The sequence below is a fragment of the Saccopteryx leptura genome, chromosome 1 (assembly GCF_036850995.1).
Source record: "Saccopteryx leptura isolate mSacLep1 chromosome 1, mSacLep1_pri_phased_curated, whole genome shotgun sequence".
Lineage (NCBI taxonomy): Eukaryota > Metazoa > Chordata > Mammalia > Chiroptera > Emballonuridae > Saccopteryx > Saccopteryx leptura.
The window spans coordinates 335,809,117-335,830,596 of NC_089503.1; the positions used below are offsets into that span (position 1 = coordinate 335,809,117).

The following is a 21,480-nucleotide window of genomic DNA, read 5'->3' on the forward strand; positions in this document are numbered from 1 at the left end:
CGCAAGTTCATTCTCAAATTAAATTCAGTAACAATCTTATTGCTAGGGACTCCAGCATTCACTAGCACTTGCATTTACAGGATGGGTGGGAAGAAATGAAAGTGGCTGAGTCTTCTTCTCTGTTTCCTCCCCGACCTCCAGCCTTGGGCGAGGGTGCAGGCACAGCTCAGCTTCCTCCCCACTTCTCTCCTGATCGCTGCCTTAGTAGAACAACAATCTCCATCCTTTTGGAGGGAGGGGCTACTCAGCTGCTCATTGTACCTCTGCACTGACCAATCAGGCCAGGCAGAGGCCGGCTGGGGGTGAGGGTAAGGGGGAATGAAGGACCCCCAACAATGAGTGACAAAGGGAGAAGTGTGGGCAGGTGAACAGTCTCCAGTCAGTGAGTTCAACTTCCTGCCAACCTGTTGGGTACCCAGGCTATCACAGCCCCATTCCCTCATGAAATCTGAGCCTCCTCTTCTAAGTAAATCAGTTATGATTCAAGACACTCCCATGGCTGGTAGTGAGGAATTGCTTCTGCCCCAACTCTATCGGTCACATCCCTCTTTGTCAGAACGCTCGTTTTCAGCGTTCTAGCGAAAAACCTTAAATGCAAACAGGCTGCCTGTTCTTTCAGCAGAAATGAAATACATGCTTGATCGTAAATATGTAATGAGTATCCTGAATCTAGAAGAGGATTTAGCTTCCAATAAAGATTTCCCTCCTTCCGCTCAGCCCACTGCCCCATTTCCAATGCTCTGCAGTTTGCCAATTCTTTTGTCTCCCATCACACAGCTGTTTGGTCTGTGATGTGAGCAGTTTTCTTTTTATAGCAAAAGGTCTGTGAGGTTTGCTTTTGCTGTTTCCTTGAAGATTTACAACAAAGTCTCTTGTTCCCAATATCCCAAAGCCACTACATTCAGGCAAAATATTCCAGAAGAGACCTGCAAACAAAAGTCCCAGCCAGGCATGATGCAGGACCTCCCCAGAGACCATCCACAGGCACCCGGGCGCCGGTCTTAGGGAACGCCATCAGTTACAGTAACTCACTCTGCCCCTGCTGCTCCACACCCTGCATTCGAGAGAGTGTACTCACATCCAGGGTCTGTCCTCCCGTTCTACATCGTGCTCTGTTGCTGGCTAACTGCAGTCAGTCCTTTCCTGGAGAGATCATTAGCATCCTGGGCTGTCACGCCCAGTGGGTCTGCAGTGATTCACGTTACAATGCTGGCTGCCTTTTTCCCTGGAGCTTCCTCTGCCAGCCCCGGCCAATTCACACCTAAAAGCTTATTAAGACATCCATTCAGCGCACAATGTTTTGTGGCTTCCTAGTCTCCTCGTCACAGCTTCTGAAAGATTTGGGGTCTTTAGATCTTGTTGGAGAGCTCCGTCCTGCCGGCAGAGGACCTGTAACACTGCCCTGATTGAAGGGTCAGGGAATAATTCACAGAGGGGCAGGAAGCTTTTGAATGATGCTCAGGCGAACCAACGCTTGCATTCTTTCAGTAGCAAGGCAAGGAGAAGAGATGAATGTGCGTGTTGTAGGGAGGGAGGGAGCGGGGAGGCAGCAAGGTTCTCACTCTATGATGAACTGCCTTTATGGTAACAGGAAAACGCTCACATTGTGTAAACAGCAAAGACCAGACACTCTGCCTGCCTGGGCTGAGTTCCCGCACAGTGACTGCAGCATACGGGGACAACTAAGCTGCCTGTCCTGACGTTCGTAAGTAAACCTGTATTTTCTCTCACCAATCTTCCTCTGAACAGTCTCTGGAGAGAAGGGGCAGGGAGAAAAACAGGGAGCGGATCTGTTTCAAGCACAGTCAATGACCCTAAACATTACAAGTGTGTCTTCCTGTCCACTTGTTGAAACAACAGAAAACCAACTTCCCACTGGAGCAATCATTGAAAGGAAGAAGGTTTTTGTTTTGACTTAAGCCAATATTACCACCCTGTCCTCATTTCTAAAGCCAGAATTGTTGGTCCTGTAGATGGAAAATAACTCTGCCAACACACACCTCCTGAGCCCTTTCTTCCTAAAGCCTTGCCCCACCTCGCTGAGGGTGGAAGGTCCTGTGGGTGATGGGCTGGCATTCTGCTCTGGCCATTCTCCGGCTTGCCCCAAGGGCAGGAGACCAGCCAGGGACCCAGGCCAGTGCGCTGCAGAGACGGACTTCCCCTGCGAGACCAAGTGCCAGCAGGATGATGAGCTTGTTTTCAACACACCACTCCTGCACTAGTTTATCCACAAGTGATCACTCTGGGATACTCTGATCACCACTGGAGGACAAGTGGCCTTAGAACAGGGATGAATGTGACTCACCCCCTACTTTGAAGGGACATCATCTGGCCCTCGTAAGCCTGGATCAGGGCCTCAAAGGCCAGATGGCAGAAAAGAAATGTAAACTGAATGCGACAAAAGTACACAACAAGGAGTGGCTCATTTTCTCAAAGCTTCTGGGACATTTCCTTCTTCGGAGAATATCTACAGGTGGAGACCGCAGTGTGTCAATCAGGACAGCTCACAGAGCCCGGTGCCCACGAGTGCGATCTGCCCATGGCGGGAATGACAGAGGCCAAGACGCACCTCTTGAGCAAGCCCGTGACGCATTTTACACACCCACCATTGAAAAGGAACGTGCAAGCTTCCTTCTTGAGCCATCTCAAGTACAGTAACTGTTAGCTGATGAATTGGCAGTTACTGAATCTGAAATAATCACCTTTGCAGGAGACATGTAGAAGCTGTTGCAGTGAAAGTTGAGTGATATCTGGATACTATTCAGGAAAACTCTGACAAGTCCTACCATCAAGAAAAGCTGCTAACAAATATAAAAGTATATTTTATATACTTTTATAAAAATATATCAGAGGCATAAGGACATATCATTGAATAAAGATGTAATGACAGGAGGCTTGTGATAAATAGAGACCTCCCATTTTTACAAGGGACAATAGTTACTTTTTGGCTACCTGGCACTGCTAAATCACCAGAGCCTCCAAACTGGGGTCAGACACTCCATCCCATAGCAAATGACCTGCATGCTCAACATCCAGCCAGGAGTCTTCCCTGAGCGTTCCCACGATGAGCTGGTCATTCCCGTGTCTGCGCTGTTTACTATACATTCTTGCTACGGAATGAATTTTGCCCCCCCCCCCCCCCCCCCCCCCCCCCCCCCCCCCCCCCCCCCCGCAAATCCATAGGTTGAAACCCTAGCCCTCACTGTGACTGTATTTGGAAGCATGTAGAACCTTCACAAGCTAATTAAGGTTAAAAGGGGTCATAAAGTGGGACCCTGATCTGATAGGATTAGTGTCCATGAGAAAAAGAGACATGGAAGAGTCTCCACGTGCTGTCTCTCTCTCTGAGCTCCCACCCTACCTGCTGGGAGGGAAGAGCATGTGAGGACATGGCAAGAAAGTGGCAATTTGCAAACCAGGAAGAGAGTCCTCATCAGAAACCAAGTCCCTCTAGAGCCAGAGCCTGACCCGGGCCGTCTAGCCTCCAGAGCTGTGAGAAAATAAAGTCCTGTCATTGAAGCCAGCCAGTCTAGGGAACCATGTTATGGTAGCCCAAGCTGACCAAGACAGCTCCCTTCACAGTGTAATTGCTGGCACGGGCTTAATTAAGATTGGTCCTCCTGGTTAGACTGAGCTCCCAGAAGGCAGAAACCCTGCTTTGGTTGGTTACTTTGTATCCCTAGTTCCTGGAACACAGCCTTTAATGTCCGTTAGGTGTACGATAGAAAAACAAATAATTGCTTTTTCTAATCATTAATTCGTCTTCAAAAGCCTGTAGATCCCATAAGAAACAGACGAGGAGCCAACCCAGACAGCTAACCCTTTCCCTTTGCGCATCGAGAGGCAGGCTGTGGCTCCGGAACATCCGAGAAAGGACAACCAGGGTTCGTCATCATCCTCTCTCCCTTCCTCACAAAAATAGAGCACACAGCTCCTGGGGCCAGGAGAATTACTGATCTCAAGACAGTCCCCACTCGTGACACAGGTCTGTCAGCACCCAAGTACTCGACAGCACCACAGCCACCCCAGAAATGTCCTCATTCCCCTCAACCCCTGCTGGGCAAAATCACAAATACTAAAGACAAATCCCACAAAATACTGAATTGCAATAAAACCCACCCCCAGAGAGTAGTCCATCTTCCATGTATCCATAGTTCAGCTCCTACCCACTCCTTAAATCTGCCGATACTGCTTCCTTCCGCCCCCAGTTTGCCTACTAAGTTGTTGTCGATGTTGTTGATTTTGTGGTATATTAAGCATTTATCGAAGAGACGGGCACAAAGAACTATGAAAACTGGGAAGCAGATCTTTCTTGCTCGGTGTGCTGGGGGTGAGAGGAGTCAGCAGAGTTTTCACAGAGAATGTACTTTTGAGCTGGATGGTGTACGCTTTTGTTAGAGATGCGGAGAAGGACACAGGCAGAGGAGGCAGCAAGAGCAAAAGCAGAGTGGTCTGAGAGTGTGTCATGAATAGGAAAGCACAGAGACTTTTGCAGCCGGAGCTTACAATATATGGGCAATGACCAGAGAGGATGTTGCAGTCAGGCTGTGGCAAAACTTTGCCCATGCCAAAGACATTTGACTGAATCTTGCATTTGTGATGGGGAGCCCTAGAAGCTGGTAAGCGGGGAAAAGATTAGTCAGATTTTTGCTTTACTTGGAACTCAAACACAGAGCATTGTATTTATTATAATTATAGGTTCATAATACATTTTCACGATTGTATTTACATGGCTTTCTTTCTCGTCCTTCCTTCATTTCTTTTTATTCCTTCCTTTCTTCTTTCTTATTTTACTAATTAATAGACCACTTTTTTTTTATAATAATTTTATTTTTTTAATGGGGTGACATCAATAAATCAGGATACATATATTCAAAGATAACAAGTCCAGGTTATCTTGTCGTTCAATTATGTTGCATACCCACCACCCAAAGTCAGATTGTCCTCTGTCACCTTCTATCTTGTTTTCTTTGTGCCCCTCCCCACCCCCTTTCCCTCTCCCATTCCCCCCTCCCCCCCGTAACCACCACACTCTTATCAATGTCTCTTAGTTTCACTATTATGTCCCACCTACGTATGGAATAATACAGTTCCTGGTTTTTTCTGATTTACTTATTTCGCTTCGTATCATGTTATCAAGATCCCACCATTTTGCTGTAAATGTTCCGATGTCATCGTTTCTTATGGCTGAGTAGTATTCCATAGTGTATATGTGCCACATCTTCTTTATCCAGTCATCTATTGATGGGCTTTTTGGTTGTTTCCATGTCCTGGCCACTGTGAACAATGCTGCAATAAACATGGGGCTGCATGTGTCTTTACGTATCAATGTTTCTGAGTTTTTGGGATATATACCCAGTAGAGGGATTGCTGGGTCATAAGGTAGTTCTATTTTCAGTTTTTTGAGGAACCACCATACTTTCTTCCATAATGGTTGTACTACTTTACATTCCCACCAACAGTGTATGAGGGTTCCTTTTTCTCCACAGCCTCTCCAACATTTGCTATTACCTGTCTTGCTAATAACAGCTAATCGAACAGGTGTGAGGTGGTATCTCATTGCAGTTTTGATTTGCATTTCTCTAATAGCTAAAGAAGATGAGCATCTTTTCATATATCTGTTGGCCATTTGTATTTCTTCCTGGGAGAAGTGAATAGACTTCACTTTTAGAGCAGTTTTAGATTTACAGAAAAACTGAACAGAAAGCACAATTTCCATATAGCCCCTCTCCCAAAGCCCCTTCCTCCCCCCACCCCAGTCTCTCCTTTTATTAATATCTTGCATTAGTGTGGTATATTTTTTTTACAATTGATGAGTCAATATCGACACATTACTATTAACTAAAGTCCATGGTTTACACTAGGGTTCACTCTTTGTCTTGTGCATTCCAGAGGGATGCATAAACCTGCAATGACATGTAGCATGTAGCCACCATTACAGTATCACACAGAATAGCTTCACTGGCCTAATGCTTGCTCTGCTTATTTACCCCTCCCTCCCCCTAACCCCTGACAACCACTGACCTTTTTACTCTCTCTACAATTTTGTCTTTTTCAAAATATCATATAGGCCCTGGCCAGTTGGCTCAGTGGTAGAGGGTCAGCCCAATGTGTGGAAGTCCTGGGTTCAATTCTGGGTCAGGGTATACAGAAGAAGCAACTATCTGCTCCCCCACCCCCGGTCCCACAGCCATGGCTCATTCAAACAAAGTTGGCCCTGGGCGCTGATGATGGCACCATGGCCTCACCTCAGGTGTTAAAAGAGCTGAGTTGCAAAGCAAGGAAGGAACAGCCCCAGATGGTCAGAGCAATGGCCCCAGTTGGGCAGATAGATCATCACCCCATAGTGGGCTTGCCAGTTGGGGCATATGTGGGAATCTGTCTCTCAATAAAAAAAAATGTCCTATAGTTGAAATCACATAGAACGTAGCCTTTCCAGGCTGGCGTCTCTCACTTAGTAGTATGTATTCCAGGTTCCTCCACGTCTTTTCAGGGCTTGATAAGCTCATTTCTTTTTATCGCTGAAAAATATTTCATTGTCTGGATGCACCACCGTTTATCTATTTACCGATTGAAGGACATCTTGGTTGTTTTTAAGTTTTGGCAATTAAGAATAAAGCTACTATAAGGCTCTGTGTACAGGTTTTTGTGTGAACATAAGTTTTCATCTCATTTGGGTGAACACCAGGGAATACAATCGCTAAATCACATGGTAGGACACTGTTTAACTTTGTAAATACTGTTATACAAGTATCTCCTGCTTTTCAAAAGTTTACCCCAATTTGCATTTATGAAAGACCTACATCGGTACTTGTTTTCACTAACTAAAAGAAATCTGAAGGGGATTTTCACCTTTACTAAATAAGGCAAGAAGGGAAAACAGCATTCAGCGTTTGTTGTCAGCAAGCCACTACCGAGGAGGCGCACACCCGGAGCACCAAGCACGACACCGGCCAGCTCCTTCCCCAGGAATGCACTCAGCACCCCACCATCAAGCCCCCAGAGCTTTGAACTGTGTCTGTGAGCATCCTGATTTATTCTGTGCATCCATTAGCAAGATGTATCCTAAGGTAACTGCTTCTTTGCTTTATGCCATTTCGGCTTGCTAAAGGATTCATGGAAGGATCTACTTTCAGGCAGAGGGAAACCTGTATTATCTTCCAAAGTGGCTACAATGCTTTGCACTCCCACCAGCTGGCTTCACATTGACCTAATAGCTGACTGCCAAGGGAACTTTCAGTTCTTACCGTACATGATTCCTCTGTGCATTGGTACTGCTACCGTCCCTCCTTCACCACACTTTGTCCCCCTTTGGTTTCCAAGACCCACTCTCTCCTTGTTCTCCTACCATCTGTGGAACTACCGCCCTCTCTCACCCAAGTGCTCATCTTCCATGGTCCCTTAAATGTTGTAGGTCCCTAAGGTTCTATTCCTGGTTGTCTTCTCCAGATCTCAATATCGCATCCCACCCCGCCTGCTGCCGCCCACGTGCTCCTCTGCTGCCTGGATACGGACTGCTCCAAATCTTCTGTGGCCTCAGTCACTTTCTCTGAAGCTCCCGTCTTAAACACCCAACCGTATCACAGACACCTTACTTGGATGTCCCTTACCAACACGTTCACAATCGAATCATCTTCCTTCTCTCCACACCCATTCCTTTCCCAATGTCCTCATATCTTGGTGAGGGTTCCGTCTTTCATCTATCTGCCTACTTCCCTAATATGGAACACTCATCCTGTGTTTTTCTTTTAATTCCCTTCCCTTCCCCCACCCCCACATTCAATAAATTACCTAATCCTCCTGATTTGACACAGTAGAGCACAGAAATTAAAAATGCAAGCTTTGAACCCCTGGCCAGTAGCTCAGTTGTCTAGAGCTTTGATAAGCCAAGGTTGTTGGTTAGATCCCCGGTCAGGGAACATACAAGAATCAACCAATGAATGTGTAAATAAGTGGAACAGGCCCTGGCCAGTTGGCTCAGTACTAGAGCACTGGTCCAACATGTGGAAGTCCCAGGTTCGATTACTGTTCAGGGCACACAGGAAAAGTGCCCATCTGCTTCTCCACACCCCCCCCCCCCATCTTCTCCTCTCCTCCTGTAGCCATGTTCGATTAGAGTGAATTGGCCCCAGGTGCTGGGTATGGCTCCACGGACTCCACCTCAGGTGCTATAAAATGGCTCCAGTTGCAGCCAAGCAAGGCCCTCAGATGAGCAGAGCATCGCCCCTTACTGGGCTTGCCAGGTGGATTCCTGTCTGGGTGTATGTGGGAGTCTGTCTCTGCCTCCTCACCTCTCCCCTAAAAAAAAAAAAAACAAATCAATGTTCTTTCTCTCTGTCTTTCTCTCTCTTTCAAATCAAAAAATTAAAAACAAAAACAAAACAAAGCAAACAAACAAAAACAAGCTTTAAAGTCAGAGTGCCTGGGCTCAAATCCCAGCTCTGCCACTTACTTTGGGCAAATTTCTTAATGAGTCTAAGCCTGTTTCCTTGTGTGTAAAATAGAATTACAGTTCCTACCTCACTGGACTGCCACAAAGATGACATGAGATAATATACAAACTATACAAAGCCTGGCACATAAAGAGTGCTCAGTATATTCAAGCACGGTTGGCTGGTTACTGTTGAAGTGTTCCTTGACCTGTTCTCTCCTCTCCAGCTGCACTGCCACTGCCTTCATCCAGGGCTGCCATCACCTCTTACCTGGACTATCACAGTGGTCTCCAACTGGACCCAGAAGATGTTCCTTGAGATTCTGTCTGTGATGATCGAAACTCAGAAATTGAAATGACAGAGGTGAAGGTGATTTCACGTGAGTATGAGTGCTGACCTAGGTAAAAGGAGCCAAGGCAAGACTAACATTCAGGATTCAGATACTGAGTGTACTTTGGCTCGAAATGTATCTTCAGTATCAGATAACTTTGTAGAAGTCAACAGAACCTGGCTAGAGAGTTGTTTGGATTTCTAAAATTTGACTCTCAGGAAAGAGCCTTTGAGCCAACTCGGTTAAATCCCCTCTCTTCTGTCTGGGCCTTAGAGATCGCTGAGACAGTGAGAGAGAAGTTCCCTTTCTGATGTGTCAGTGTTAGAAAAAAAGGAGTAATAAATGAGAAACTAACCCTTCTTCTCCACCTTGTTTCAGACGACAAAGTGGGAGAGCAGAGAGCTAAGCTGCCATGTAGGAGGAACCATTAACACCGTCTCTATCTGCTAGGCAGTGATCTGCCCACCGGTGACAGTGCCTGGGCCTTTGTTGCCAATTATTTTGCCTCTGTCTATGGATCTCTTTTCCTCTGTGTCTCTTGCAAAATAGTATTTTATCTGAACAGACCACATGGGTGTTAGGAGGAACTGCTAATAGGGCTCAAGTTTGCACAGAGAAGCCATTCTGCCATGTGGCTCTCCCTGCCTCAGTCCTGCCCACTCCCTTCTCCACCTCAGTTTATGTGATCATGGATGTCAGAACAGTCTTCTCACCACACAAATGTGACAGTGTTTCTCCTCTACTTATGAGCCTTTGTTCCCCCAGAACAAAGCCCGGCACTTCATAAATCCATGCAGGGTCTGGTCTCAGCCCGTCTCCAACCTCCACAAGACCACCAGAGTGCTCAGAACACCTGAAAGCATCACCCTGTCATGTTTTTTTTTTTTCATTTTAGAGAGGAAAGGGAGAGACAGAGAGAGAGAGAGAGAGAGAGAAGTGGGGAGAAGCTGGAAGCATCAACTCCCATATGTGCCTTGACCAGGCAAGCCCAGGGTTTCGAACCAGCGACCTCAGCATTTCCAGGTCGATGCTTTATCCACTGCGCCACCACAGGTCAGGCTCTTTTGTTTTTCATTTCAGTGTTTATTCATTTTTTTTTTTTTTACAGGGACAGAGAGAGAGTCAGAGAGAGGGATAGATAGGGACAGACAGACAGGAACGGAGAGAGATGAGAAGCATCAATCATCATTTTTTTGTTGCGACACATTAGTTGTTCACCGATTGCCCCCCCCCCCAATATGTGCCCTGGCTGCAGGCCTTCAGCAGACCGAGTAACCCCTTGCTCGAGCCAGTGACCCTGGGTCCAAGCTGGCGAACTTTTTTGCTCAAGCATGAGTCCGCACTCAAGCCAGTGACCCCGAGGTCCTGAACCTGGGCCCTCCGCATCCCAGTCCAATGCTCCATCCACTGCACCACCGCCTGGTCAGACCCAAATATTTTCTTATCCTTTAAACCCAATCCGAGGCATCTTTCTCTCAGCAGATTCCTCTCATGCTGTTCCACCCTCCAGGTGCCCAAGGTCAAAATCCCAGGTACCTGAGCTCAAATCCCAGCTTGGATACTTATTTTGGGTGACTTACTTCATGAATCTAAGCTCATTTTCTCATGTATAAAATAGGAAGAAAAACAGTTTTTCCCAGTGGGATGTTACTAGATTGAATGAGGCCAATATAAGGTTTTTTGTGTTTTTTTTAATCCCAAGTGGACTGCAGTCTTGGCCTCTCTTCCTACCTTCTGATTAAAAAGCCCACTCCATTTACTGCCTCTTCTAAGGAGACTGTCTTAGCCAGAGACCTTCCTGGGCTCTAGAATGCAGAGCTGGAGGACAGGCAGGAGGGAGGAGAGAGGAGAAGGTTGGCTTGTCAAGGGAGGCTCGGCTAATGTATACAACAAAGGGCTGGGAGAAAGAGAAAGAAGTGCCCGCAGGAGGAAGGATGGAATGAGAGGTGGCCTTCTGAACACTGTGGAATGTGACAGAATTGGGGGGGGGGGGGACCTGCAAGTTGTTACTGGGAGTTTGTGAGTTGAATTTCCTTTAACTTTTTAATAGCAAGAAGTAAATGATCACCATTCATTTTTCTGTTTTGTTTTGTTTTGTGACAGAGACAGAGAGAGGGACAGATAGGGACAGACAGACAGGAAGGGAGGGAGATGAGAAGCATCAATTCTTCGTTGCAACTCTTTAGTTGTTCAGTGATTGCTTTCTCATATGTGCCTTGACCGGGGGTCTCCAGCTGAGCCAGTGACCCCTTGCTCAAGCCAGTGACCATGGGGTTATGTCTATGATCCCACACTCAAGATGGTGAGCCCGTGCTCAAGATGGTGAGCCTGTGCTCAAGCCGCCGACCTTGTGGTTTCAAATCTGTGTCCTCCGCATCACAGTCTGATGCTCTATCCACTGCGCAACCACCCGGTCAGACATCATTCTTTTTTAATTTTAAATTTTAATTTATTGTGTTGATATGGCTTCAAGTGTCTCACGCAATATAACACCCTCTACTCACCACACTTGCCCTCCCCGTGCCCCATGCAAAGACTCTTTCCATCCCCATTTTCCCTTTAAAAATTACTTTTGGTCTTTGGATTGTACTTTGAATGTCTTTGAATGTCTCCATACAAACACTAGAGCACAAGAGACTGAAATTCTTTAGGGTTACCCGTTTACACTGTCCTTCCCGTCAGACCCAGCTTCTCCGCCACAGGGGCTGGGTCTCGTTCCTCTCTGCAAAGCCAGCAAGCACACTGCCTGCATATGGCTATGCTAAACAAACACCTGTGCTTATCAAACTGGAACACAGATACCAGAGCATGTACCTGTCCAAATACCTTATTGTATGCTGTAGTAGGTTGAATGGTGGCCTCCAAAAAAGATATGTCATGTCCTAAGCCCCAGAAACTGTGAGCATTAACTTACATGATAAAAGATGTGATTGTGTTAGGGATCCTGAGAGGAATTAACTTACATGACAGAAGATGTGATTATTAACTTATATGACAAAAGATGTGACTGTGTGATTATGTTAGGGATCCTAAGAGAAAAAGCTTATTCTGGATTATCTGAGTGGGCCCTAAATGCAGTCACATGCATCCTTATAAGAGATGCAGAGAGAATTTTAAGATAGAAGAGGAGGAGTCCAGGTTACCCAGAGACAGAGATTAGAGTGATGTGGTCATAAGCCAAGAACATCTGGAGCCAGTAGAGGACTGAAGAAGCAAAGAAGGATTATCTCCAAGAGTCTCCAGAGGGAAAGGAGCCCAGCTGACACAAGACTTCCGGCCTAGAGCATGAGAGAATAATTTCTGTTGTTTTAATTTAAGCTACCTAGTTTGTGGTGATTTATTCCAGCAGCCACAGAAACGAATACAAAGTGGATGTTTATTAACTGTCTGTCTGGGTCACTTACAAGCACAGAGTGCGCTTCTGTTTTAAAGTCGCTCACACATCTTTGTGGCCAAGAGCCAGGACTCGACTATTCCTTCAACACTTGTAATGCTGTTGTAACCAAGGGCTCCCTCACTACTGTCTGAGAGCTCAGGTTTCAGGCACTGAGAGTATTCTACCAACTACATGCTCCCACAAGATGTCCTTCACTCACTCCTTCAGGAAGGAGGCAGTGAGGAGGGAAGTAAGCCAGCAGAAGCAGTGGCTCATGTCATCGCGGAGGACAGTGGCCCTCCCTGGGGTCTCTCCTGCTGGGACCTGATTTTGTCTGGGGACTCAGCAGTCTATGCCACAGAACTGAAAGAGTGCACAGAACAGCACAGAACTGAAAGAGAGCTGTGTCAGGCAAGCAGTTTCCAACTCTGCTCAACAACACACACACACATGTGCGCATGCGCACACGCTTCTCTGCTAGTCAGGAATTTAGTGTCTGAATGTAACCCTCAAAACACAATTCCAAATATAGCAAACGGAAGTCTGAGGTTAACATACGTGTCTACTCATAAGTAAACAGCATCAACTGCTATTTGCCAGTACACCTTGTTTTTCAGCATGATTTCCTCCGCCATATTCCTCAGAGGACAGAGGCCTTCTCTCCGGCCTGGAGTAGGCCTGTAAGTCAGGAATGCCATGACCCTCCAGGGAGACCACACACACTCCCCCAGCCACAAAGACATTGCTTCTACTTAGCAAGGTCTGCTATGTAATCCTCCAGAATCACTGGTTTTAGTCTACTGAACCCAGTTTTCATATTTGTGGTCCCCTTTCATTCAACTTGCTGCCAATGAAATATTAACATAATACCCATCTGATACTAGAAATTCTAGATACTGTGAAGCATGCCACCCCTCCTTCCCAGCCCTTTCCCCCTAACCCATGCGACTTTCTGCAATAATTCTTTCTAAAAGCAAGCATGTCTGGGTTAGATGTCATTTGATGGGAATAGTGCCCATTACCTACAAAAGGAGACATCCAGAGGTCTTTCTATAGCCCTGTTTGCAGAAGTGGACACACCTGGGTCTCCCATCTTCATTCCTATCCACGGCTGGCTGAGGCAGGAGTGGATAGACACAAGGGGAGGAGAAGGTCTATTTAAACACTCCACCTGCAGAGAGCTTCGTGACTGTGGGCAGGTTATGACTTCCTTGGGCCTTGACATCCTCATCTGTAAAATGTGGACACTAATAGAAGCTACTGACTTCACAGGGGAGCTAGAAGAATTACCTGTGGGAGTGGCTGACAAATAGTACACAGTGCCTGGCACAGAATAAGCTCTCAGAAAATATTTGGTGTGCGTGCGTGTACGCAAGTAGTCAAAGGGACGCTAAAGTCTCCAATTAGATTTCCAAATCCCCTCCTTAGACCCCCTACATCTCGTTTCTACAGTTCCAAGGGCCTGCTGCAGAGAGACTGTGGTCCCTTGGCTCCACTCAGCACACAGCATGACACAGCGTTTGGCTTCTGCACAGAGCTTTGCCAGATCAAGTGTCCCTGCAGAGGAGGGGAATTAGGACATCAAGTAGAGCCAGCCATGAAGGAGGCTCTGTGTTTGTCTCTCCACACTCGTGTCATCACACACCGACAATCAGACGTGGGCTCGCACGGGACGGGTCTCAGAGTACGTCCTCCGACCCGTGGACTCTGAGCTCAGGAAGGTGAGTGTGGACTTGGACGAGGGCAGGCTTCACAGGAACCCCTGCCTGAAGTCGGCTTCCCTGCTTCCCAGGGCACCACCGCCTGACCCTAGTTATTTTCCACCTAAGACTTTCTCTCAAATTGGTTATTGTTCACATTTTAAGGTTCAGTCATAGATTAAGCATGAGCAAGTTTGGTCCACTCAATTCTTTTGCCAATAATTATATTACAGGACAAATGCACCGGTTTGTCCTCATCATCAGTTACTGTGTTATTTGGGATTAAAATTCGGCCACATGTTTAAAAAAGAGCTGCCAATGGTGAAGGAGGCAGGTACAGAAATGACACTGACCTCGACTTGCTTATTATATACCCAGAATCAGCCCCAGAGACATTCATTCCCAAGAGCTTTAAACAATCTTAAAATAATTGTCTCTCAGGATGTTCTCATCATTATCATAGTCAAATTATTTCCACAATGAAAATATACTTAATTAGCCGAGCTTCTGCAGTCTTCGGAGACAGGGTCAACCTGAGAAATCACAAAGCAGCAGACACCTCGGTGGAAGCGTCCCTGGTGCCGCCTGTGCCGCCCCCGCCCCGCCCCCGCCGACAGCACCCTCGGAGCAGGAGGCAGTGCTTTCTCTCCAGCGAGCCCCAGTCTGGATTTGCTGTGGCAAGTGGTGGGGCTATCACTCCAGCTTAGCTCTTCCTTGGTTTCAGGGGCCTGGGACAGAGACTTTGGGGAAAATCCACAGACTTTCTGAGTGGAGATTCCTTTCTTGAGATCCCTTCTTCTGAGGAGTGTTCCCCAAACCCTGTGGAGGTCAGTACCCTGCATTCTCTACCTTCAGGCAGATCACTTTTTTGATCACCATCTATATCTAGCCCCATGTCCGAACAAAGACCAGGGTGGAAAGAGGTGACAGAGAAAAAAAAGAAGAGGAAAGGTGGGTAGAGGGCAGGGAGGAGCAAAGGAGGAAGAACAACGTGAAGACAGCGAGCACCCCAGTATGAGGACACAGCTACTGATAAGAAGGGGGATGAGAGAGACTCAAGTTCAATCCCTCCCAGTCCTCAGTGCTCACTGCTTCCCAACTTAGAAGTGTTCCACTCAGCCCAGTCTCTCTGCTCATCAGATATTTGGCAGTGATGAAATGTTCTGGAATTGGATAGTGGTGATGCTTGCACAGCTTTGTGAATATACTAAAAACCAACAAATTGTATATTTTGAAAGAGCAAATTTTATGGTATATATAACATATCTCATTTTTTTAAATGTCCAGCTAATACAAAGGAACATTAGATAATGTATCTACAATATTTCAATATATAGATGCCAGCTTTTAGTAGTGGCCAGTACAGTCATCTGTCAGTATCTCTGGAGATTAGTTCTAGAACCTCCACAGATACCAAGATCTCCAAATGCTCAGATCCCTTATATAAATTGGCACCGTATTGGCATGCAGGGTATGCCTAACTTCACTATTTGAGTGGATTCAGCATGGTGTTGGATGTGTGGCAGATTCAAGTTTCGCTTTTTGGAACTTTCTAGAATTTTTTTCCTGAATATTTTTGATCCGCAGAGCCAACTGTAAACAGTAGCCACTATTACCGTTGTTATTAGCGAAGATAATCATGTTTCTTCGATATTGCCTTCTTCAAAATTTAATTCATCTTTTGGCACTCGTGACACTGTTCACCTCCTGCGAACCCTGAGAATGTCACACAGGAAGTTCTAGGTTAAAATGAAGTATTTCTCTGACCTCATCCTGTAAAGTCTCACGGAGACCCTTGTTTGGGAAATCTCTTGTGTACCACTTCGCACTTCTCTCAACTCCACCTCATTAGCCACTGCTGCTACCAGAAGTGCCAACCAGTAGAACTGCACAGCACCTGACCTGAGATGGACTTTCTCTGACACCATGTGGCGGGACTCCATCAGGAAGCCCCCAGGACAAACTAGAGGGGTGGGGAGTTAGCACAGATGGAGCTGAGATCTGTACTGGGCCATTTGGTGGGCAATCCCACCAGTAGGGAGTTGCTGAATTCCCAATACCCCTGAACTTTCTGGGCCAGCAGAAGCAGCTCCTGCTTGCTAGAGGAGAGCAGCCTCTTTCTGCCTGGATCCCTGCAAAAAACTCACCTGAGGCAGCTGCCTCAGAAGGTGATGCTTCTCTTCCTCAAAACAACTCCACCCCAACTGATAATTAGGGCCAGGTCTTAGCACAGCCTGCAGAGAAACAGGGCCCCTGCTCTTAAAGGAGTTAGCTTCCTACTGAAGGACTTTCAGATTCCATTGTTATGTACTGATGGAAACGGGTGAACACAAGGTGGAGGGAGGATGTATGGGTGAATGTCAGGCTAGGTCAGTGAGAATTTATCAACACAAGAATGCTCTCCTACAACTTGTGGCTCAAGATCCTCACACAAATGCCTGCAGCTGGTCCTCATATACTGGAAAGGCTCCTTGAAGCCTGCACACAATGATCTGCAGTAAATAAAATGGAGATGCTGGAGCTCCACTGGCAGAATATTAAGGAATGAGTCAAAGGTTCAACAGGTGAGTGTGTCAGGCTGGGTTTACTATGAAGGAGCAGAAGACACACTCTCTTATCATGATCCCAGGAAGGCCAAGAAGTCACTTCCTTCACTAAAGAAATAAAGGCATTGGCAAGGCGCATGACATCACTGAGAAGTCCAATGGTTCTGTTCTCTCTTGGCTGCAGCTGATAGTAAAAAATAATGCTGCCTGACCAGGTGGTGGCACAGTGGATAGAATGTCGGACTGGGGCGCAGAGGATTCAGGTTCGAAAACCTGAGGTCACCAGCTTGAGTGTGGGCTCATCTGGTTTGAGCAAGGCTCACCAGCTTGAGCCCAAGGTCACTGGCATGAGCAAGGGACAATCGGTCTGCTGTAGCCTCCTGGTCAAAGCACATATGAGAAAGCAATGAATGAACAACTAAGGTGCCACAACGAAGAATTGATGCTTCTCATCTCTCTCCCTTCCTGTCTGTCTGTCCCTATCTGTCCCTCTGTCTCTCTCTGTCTCTGTCACTATACACAAACACACACACACACACACACAAAAAACATTAAAAAAGAAAAGAAATAATGCTGTGGTATTGGGTTCTTTTGAATTACTGGGAGGTGACAGGATTCCAAAATAGCACGTCAGGTGGTGACAATGAACCGTCAGAAGCTAGATGGATGTAAATACCATAACTGACAGCAAGATCAGAGTGGCAAAAAGGGTGCTTTGACTACTAGAAATCTATGACAATGGCTGATCAGCCATGGCAAGATTGGTGGATAAATGACTAGGGTGTTACTTGTACAAAACAGAGAAAGAGGGAGCTAGAAAGCTGAGGGCTGGTATCAGTTGCTGTGATTCACAAGCTTCAGGCTGAGAAGAGGCTAGGTCTCCTTAGGAAAGGACCCTGCAATACTCCTGCATGTTCATATAATAAAGAGTTCAACTTTTGAAGACATACAGAACCTGAGGGAATTTATCACCAGAAAACCCCCACTGCAGGAAATATTCAAGGGGGTTATTCAACCCTACATAAAGAACAAAACAAATCAAAACTACAAACAAAAGCTCCAACAAGGTCACAATAAAAACAAGGATAATCTGTGACAATAATAATATAAAAGGGGAAAGGATAAAGATCTGAAGTAGCAAAGGAGGATGGAGTGCAGAAGCACTCACGAGACAAAGAACTCTTGTACATATGAATATTTTTCTCTTAATAACTTAAGAAAAAAATTTTTTTTCTTTTTTGTAACCACCTACAAAAAAGCCACTACTAAAATACACAACTTAAAAAAGTAGAAACAGGAGCCTGACCAGGTGTTGGCGCAGTGGATAGAGAGTCAGACTGGGATGCCGAGGACCCAGGTTCGAGACCCTGAGGTCGCCAGCTTGAGCGCAGGCTCATCTGGTTTGAGCAAAAGCTTTCCAGCTTGGACCCAAGGTCACTGGCTTGAGCAAGGGGTTACTCAGTCTGCTGAAGGCCTGCGGTCAAGGCACATATGAGAAAGCAATTAATGAACAACTAAGGTGTCGCAATGTGCAACAAAAAACTAACGATTGATGCTTCTCATCTCCGCTCCTGTCTGTCTGTCCCCATCTATCCTCTCTCTCTCTCTCTCTCTCTCTGATAAAAAAAAAGTAGAAACAGGGGAAAGAAATATGGAATACCACCAAACAAAAACAACTGACAGAAATACAAAAGCGAAGAACCAAATAAGACAGAGCTACCAGAAAACAAAACATAAATGACTATAGGAAATTCTCAAGTGTCAATAATTACTCTAAATGTAAATGGACTGAACTTACTAATAAAGAGGTACAGAGTAGCAGATCAGATCAAAAAGTAAAACTCAATCATATGCTGCCTTTAAGAGACACATCTAAGCTGCAAGGACAAAAGTAGATTCAAAATGAAAGGTTGGAAAATCATTCTTCAAGCAAATAATATCCAAAGAAAAGCAGATGTAGCCATACTCATATCTGACAACACTGATTTCAAGAGAACAAAGGTAACCAGAAACAAAATGGACATTTCATAATGATAAAGGGGATATTGTATCAAGAAGACACATAACACTTCTTAATATATATACACCAAAGGGATCGCCAAAATATGATATATAAGATATCTACTAACTGTTTTAAAAATAGAAGCAGAAAAAAAAACCAGAATCATACTTAGAGATCTCAACACATCATTGACATCTTTAGAGAGATCATCCAAACAGAAAATCAATAAAGAAATATCAGCCTTGCCCTGGCCGGTTGGCTCAGCGGTAGAGCGTCGGCCTAGTGTGCGGAGGACCCGGGTTCGATTCCTGGCCAGGGCACACAGGAGAAGCGCCCATTTGCTTCTCCACGCCTCTGCCGCGCTTTCCTCTCTGTCTCTCTCTTCCCCTCCCGCAGCCAGGGCTCCATTGGAGCAAAGATGACCCGGGCGCTGGGCATGGCTCTGTGGCCTCTGCCTCAGGCGCTAGAGTGGCTCTGGTCGCAACATGGCGATGCCCAGGATGGGCAGAGCATCGCCCTCTGGTGGGCAGAGCGTCGCCCCTGGTGGGCGTGCTGGGTGGATCCCGGTCGGACGCTTGCGGGAGTCTGTCTGACTGTCTCTCCCTGTTTCCAGCTTCAGAAAAATGAAAAAAAAAAAAGAAATAAAAAAAAAAAAAAAAAAAAAAAAAAAAAAAAGAAATATTAGCCTTAAGTAATACACTGGACCAAATGGGCATAATAGAAGTTTAGAGGACATTTCATCCAAGAACAACAGATTATACATTCTTTTCCAATGTGCAAAGAACATTCTCAAAGATAGACCATACATTGAGCCACTAATTAACATCAACAAATTAGGGAAGACTGAAACTATTCCAAGCATATTATCTGACCATAAGACTTTGAAATTAGAATTCAACTGCTAAAAGGAAGTCAAGAAACCCACAAAATTAGGAAAATTAAACAACAGAATACTAAAAACTGCCAGAGTCAAAGAAGAAATAAAAACAGAGGTCAAAAGATATATAGACACGTGAAAATGATAACAGACATATCAAAATTTCTGGGATGGGTCTGACCTGCAGTGGTGCAGTGGGTAAAAGCGTCAACCTGGAACACTGAGGTCGCTGGTTCGAAACCCTGGGCTTCCCTGGTCAAGGCACATATGGGAGTTGATGCTTTTTGCTCCTCCCTCCCTTCTCTCTCTCTCTGTCTCCTCTCTCTAAAATGAATAAATAAAATCTATAAAAAAAAAATTTCTGGGATGCAGCAGAAGCAGTAATAAGAGGGAAGTTTATATCATTGCAAGCTTATATCAAGAAACAAGAGAGATCCCAACTAAACAACCTAACTTCACATCTTAAGGAACTAGAAAAAGAACAAATACAACCCAAAGTCAACAGAAGAAACAAATTAGTAAAAATTAGAGCAGAAATAAATGAAGTAGAGAAAAAAATATATAGACAAAATTAATAGAACAAAGAACTGGTTCTTTGAAAAGTGCAATAAAATCGACAAACCAATGGCTAGACTCACTAAAGAAAAAGAGGAAGGACTCATACAAACAAAACCCAAAATGAAAGAGAAGAAATACTACAGACATCATAGATATACAAAGGATTATAATAGAATACTATGAAAGATTATATGCCACCAGATTCAACAACCTAGAGGAAATTAATAAATTCCAAGAGCAACACAATCTTCCTGGACAGAGTCATAAAGAAGTGGAAACCCTAAATAGCCCTATAACCAGGGAGGAAATAGAAACAACTATCCAAAACCTCCCAAAAAACAAAATTCCAGGACCAGATGGCTACACTAGTGAATTCTACAAAACATTCAAAAAAGATTTGCTACCTATCCTTCTCAAAGTCTTCCAAAAAATAGAAGCAGCAACACTCCCTTAACACATTTTATGAGGCCAACATAATCCTCATACCAAAACCTGGCAAGGACAACACAAAAAAGAAAACTATAGACCAACATTCCTAATGAATACAGATGGAAAAATCCTAAACAAAATACTAGCAAATTGAATACAACAACATATTTAAAAAATAATATATCATGCCTGACCAGGTGGTGGTGCAAAGGATAGAGTGTCAGATTGGGATGCAGAGGACACAGGTTTGAAACTCCAGGGTTGTTGGTTTGAGCGTGGGCACATCCAGCTTTAGCATGGGGTCACTGGCTTGAGTGTGGGATCATAGACATGACTCCCTGGTTACTGGCTTGAGCCCAAAGGTTGTTGGCTTGAATCCCAAAGTCACTGCCTTGAGCAAGGGGTCACTGGCTGGATTAGAGCCCCCTGTCAAGGCACATATGAGAAAGCAATCAATGAATAACTAAGATGCTGCAATGAAGAATTGATGCTACTCATCTATCTCCCTTCCTATGTGTCTGTCCCTATCTGTCCCTCTCTGTGTCTATCTCTATGTCTCTGTCACACAAAAAACAAACACATCATGATCAAGTGGGACTCATTTCAGGAACACAAGCATTGTTCAACATATGGAAATTGAACAACATAATATACACAACAAAACAAAGAACAAGAATCATATCTTATCAATAGATGCAGAAAAGGCATTCGAAAGATACAATATCACTTTATGTTTAAAACACTCAATAAAATCAGAATAGAGGAGATTACAAGATGGCGATGGAGTAGGTGGATGTTAGAATTGCCACCTTCCTGGACCAAATTGGATTATGACTAAATTTAAGAACAATCATCTTGAAAAATCAACTTTGGGCTAAATGATGAGTAGTCAATAACCAAGGATCACAGAAGAAGCCACATCTAGACTGGTAGGAAGGGCAGGGACGTGGAAAGGGCTGCCCTGCTCCCAAAAGTGAGTGGAAGTTAGCAAAAAACTCCCACCAACAAAAGTTGGACCAGATGGCTTCCAGGTCAAATTTTACAAACATTCAAAGAACTAACACCTATCCTTCTCAAGCTATTCCAAAAAATTCAAGAGGAAGGAAGACTTCCAAGCTCATTTTATGAGGCAAACATTATCCTCATTCAAAAATCAGGTAAAGACACTACAAAGAAAGAAAACTGCAGGCCAATATTCCTGATGAACATAGATGTTAAAATTCTCAACA

The 21,480-nt window shown here is 45.1% G+C and overlaps 1 protein-coding gene across 4 annotated transcripts in view; it reads right to left on the reverse strand.

Annotated features, from left to right (window-relative positions):
- ANKRD6 (ankyrin repeat domain 6) overlaps positions 1-21,480 on the reverse strand; it is a 256,918-nt gene that overhangs the window by 90,912 nt on the left and 144,526 nt on the right. Inside the window, exon 1 of one of the 4 annotated variants that reach the window (XM_066358882.1) lies at positions 1,079-1,380. The exons of the other annotated variants lie outside the window; for them this stretch is intronic. The gene's annotated coding sequence lies outside the window, so the exon portion shown is untranslated. Of the gene's footprint in view, positions 1-1,078; positions 1,381-21,480 lie in introns of those variants that run through there. 4 annotated transcript variants of the gene reach the window in all.